General features: G+C 50.0%; 1 pseudogene; it reads right to left on the bottom strand.

Moving 5' to 3' along the window:
• Positions 1–10: 10 nt before the first annotated feature.
• Positions 11–911, bottom strand: LOC103213479 (annotated as a pseudogene).
• Positions 912–4,101: the final 3,190 nt, after the last annotated feature.

Below are 4,101 nucleotides of genomic sequence, written 5' to 3'. Positions count from 1 at the left end.
CCTCATGGACTCTGCAGATAAACTCCAGGAGTTCCATCTTGCTGATTTCAGCGTGGGCCCTCGGACCCCACACAAATTCATAACACACAGGATCGCTGTTAGGCAGCGGCCGGTACTCCAGGTACTCTTCCTGCACCAAGTCTTCGGTGACGAGCTTCCTGGGATCCCCAAACATCAGGTGATGCTGCTCAGCATATACACCCAATGTATTCAGTGCTTGCCAGACTTCCTCCTCAGTGGCGCGGTTGCCATTCAGGAAGATCACACCCAACATAAGAATCAGGAGGCCAGTCTTGGGCATGCCCTCTGTGTCACTCAGCTTCCCATCATAGGTGAGGCCCAGTTTAATGACGAGGATGTAGCCATGGTTGAGAGGGTCGACTTCTTTCACATCAAGGCCAAACAGCATCTCTATGCGTTCAGACGCTTTCAGGAGGATCTCAGGAAAGTGGTCCTCATACTCTTGGATGACAATATCCAGCATCTCGGCTTTTGCGATCGGGTCCCTATTTTGATACTTGAATAGCAGAAAATTCACCAACAGAGCCACCTTCTCATCAATTGGGTTTGTGGGCCAATATTCAGAATCTGGTAGAAACTGTGAGGCACTTGTGATAGCTCCATCTTCTTGGCTACTATGGTCTTCATCCAATGTCATCTCTGAGGTGGCTGTCATAGCAGTGGAAGAGCCACACTCACTCTGAGGAACCTGAATAGTACTGACTGTCTCTACAGTAGCATGCTCCTCCTCATTGATGGGGATTGGAGAAGAGGAGGAAGAGGAGGAGGGGGGGGGGAGAGAAATCATCCACAACCTCAAGGAACAGTATATCATCCAGGTCCTGGAACTCAGGGAAGATAGGAAGGCATTCTTCAGTGGAGAAGTTGGGGGCTTGCTTTTGGCTGGGCATGATGACTAACTTCTCCAGGTGGCCGAAGACACGATTTGGTGCAGAAGAGCAGAAAAAGCAGGCCCACAGCCTAAAGGAGAGAGGAAAGATATGTGCCAACTAAGATGGCAAGCTAAAATCTGGCCATTTTGACAAAGGTGATCTCTATCAGACCTTGTTGAGGAATAGTGCTCTAGGGTCTCACAGGTCTCCTGTCCTCCTAGTCAGCCTTTCCCGTAGTAGCCACTGCCACTGAGTCGATTTTGACTCACAGTGACCCGACAGGAGAGAGTAGAATTGCTCCAAATATTTCCAAGACTGTAAATCCTTATGGAAGCTACTGTCTCAACTTTCTCCCATGGAGCAGCTGTTCAGATTGAACTACCAACCTTTTGTTTAGCACCTGAATGCGTTAACCACTATGTCACCAGAACTCCTATTCCCCATAGTACCATGAAGGAGGAAATGAGATTTCTGCTCGGGCAGCCATCCAACTCAGCTCAAGGCTTTCCATGGATTATAGTAGGGCAGGCAGTGTGAGACACTCTGTGGTTGCCTTGCTTTTAGTCTGGATGTTCCCCTCTGTTCTCATTCATGTCTTTTATGTGATAGGAACTAGGCCCTTTTTGCCTCTGATGACCTGAAACCACCCCTCTCAGATCAAGGCCTCACCTCTCTTAGAAATCATAGGAGAAAGTGAGGAGAAATCCCATACAGCCACCCTCCATGAAGGATTACCAGGGTTGACACAGGGGCTAGATGCTGTGGCCCATCTCTTCTAGGATAGCTGGTACTCTCCGATTCTACTCAGGATCCTTACCTTGACACCCGGCAGACATAGGACTTCTACTGCTGACCTAATATCTAGTTCTCAGACAAAAGCCTTCTCCACAAGGATATCCCTGAGGAAGAAGTGAATCGACCCCTCATGCTGACAACTCTAACAATTGCTGCCTGTAGCCAATAACTGGGGCAGAGCAGGACTCTTTGTGTCTCCATTGTTCTTCGGTTGCAGGCCCCTTAGTCCCCATTCAGTGTCTTATCTTGATACTTAGGAGGGTCTGATACTCCACCCACTACCGACATAGTCTTCAACCCCAGACTAAGGCGATCACTCCCCTTAGACGCCTAAAACAGAATACAGGTGACATCGTTTCTGGCATCCCCTGCCTAGGGCCATTCCAGGCTGACATCAAGGTTCTAATCTGTCCTATCTTTTCTACTTTCAGGAGGTGATCCCATTGGTCCTCACTCAACATCTTCACCTGGACCCCTACAAAGGTTGGGAATGCCCAAGCCCCCATTATGTTGAGGCATATCTCATCAAAACGAGGGCAACATCTCATTCAGACACATTACTTGGAAGTGACAAGTTACATCAGTCTGATCAGTCTGCCCAGGGCATGCTGGGATGAAGGCAGGGACAGCTTCTAATCTGTTGGTCCAGTCTGTTCTGTGTTGTGAGGTCCCAACTCTATTTTCTTTACCTCTGGCTATTCCTGAAACCATCTCCTGACTTGAAGTTGCCCACTCACAATAAGGCTCAATTCCATGTGACCATGGTGGAAGAGTGAAAGGGCATCTTATCGGGCCATCTCTGCCCAGTGTCTGCATGGGTTCCAAATGGTTTGTGGGACTAGAATTTTCTGGAGTGGTGATCCCCTTATTCCCAACTCACATTACTTACCCTGACTATTGGCAGGGCTTGGGATCACTCCTTCTGACTTCATGTTGCCTACTCAAACCAAAGTCTTCCCTGACCTGGGACCACCCGGAGAAAGTGCTGAGAGCAGAGCACAACTCTGTGTGGCTCTTGAAGTTCTGTGATGGGTGGCCCCACAGTCCCAACTCAGTGTCTTACCTTGATCTAAGATCTTGGCTCCTCCCTCAGTTGTCCTAATATTGCACACTCACAATGTGATCTGTAAGAAGTGTGAAGAAGGGAGGGGTCATCCATTCCATCCACTTCAGGCTATCTGGCTCCCAGGGCTCCTAGTGGTCTTTGGGACCACACATTTGTGGGTGGGTGGTCCCCTCAGACCTCACTTGGGATTTTTAAAATCACTCCTGGATGTGCTTTGGAGTCCTCCTTCGCTGACCTGATGTGACCTACAGAGTAAAGGCTTGCCTTCCCTGAGACCCCAAGGAAGACATGGGGGTCACCTTAGCCGGAAATCCTTGGTTGGAGAACTCCAGCGCTAACAGCAGGGGCAGACAAGACTCTTAGTGAGCATCCCCTAGGGTGGGTGGTTCCTACACACCTAAATCCGGATCCTTACATTGATTACTCGCAGGCCCTGGGGCTCCCCACTTTGTAGACCTGGTGGGTATCCCCTCCACCCAGGGCAGGCACCTTCTCCAGATTCTCAAGGAAGAAGCAATGGAGTCCCTCAGGAGACAGAGCATTTCAGGGCTTACCAGAGTAGAAAGCAGGAAGATTACAGGAATTTGTCTCCCCTCTCTTCTAGGGCCAGTGAACACCTCAGTCCACTCACTGTCTTACCTTGACACTCAGCAAGGCCTGGGAGGCCTCCCTCCACTGAACAGAGACTACCGCTAAGCCTTCATCTGCCACAGACCCCACCCAAGTCATAAATCTCCTCCCAACATCTGACCATCTCATTCCTGGCATGTCCCAGGACAGACAGCATGGGCAGGTCTCTGAGGGGACCCCTCTGTTCTGAAGCAGGGACTGTCCTCAATCCTCACAGTCCATCCCTTGACTCCTAGCTGGACTTGAGCTTCTCCCTCTGTTCCCTCAGGCTGTACCTTAAGTCCAAGGCCTTAACTGACAGTGTTTGAGGTGGGAGCTGGGGGATGTAACTCTGTCAACCTACCTGGGCTTCCAAAGCTGACTACAGGGGGTGGGGTGGGGTATTGTGTGGGCTTTCTCCGTCTTGGCATGGGGCGTGGCCTCAATCTTATTCTGACTCAAGTCTATATTTAGACCCCTGGCATGGTCTTTAATCTTCCATTTCTTAACTGAAGTATATCTTCTTAATACAAAGTCATCACTTCTGCTAGGCCTTCCTGGGCCTTCGGGCAGCTATCTGGGGTGGGGTCATTGCGTCACATTTCATTTGGGGTCCGGTCTGTATTTAGATTCCCCACAGAGCCTGGAATTCCTCCCTTTCTTGACTGAAGTATATTTCCCTGGTACAGCTACCCAAGGTGAATGTCACAGGGCTTCAGCCTGACTCCTCCGCACAGG

The sequence above is a fragment of the Orycteropus afer genome, unplaced genomic scaffold (assembly GCF_000298275.1).
Source record: "Orycteropus afer afer isolate SDZICR_OR568_19922 unplaced genomic scaffold, OryAfe1.0 scaffold03239, whole genome shotgun sequence".
Taxonomy (NCBI): domain Eukaryota; kingdom Metazoa; phylum Chordata; class Mammalia; order Tubulidentata; family Orycteropodidae; genus Orycteropus; species Orycteropus afer.
The sequence above is the reverse complement of the archived record's forward strand: the minus strand, read 5'-3'. Positions and strand labels throughout refer to the sequence as shown.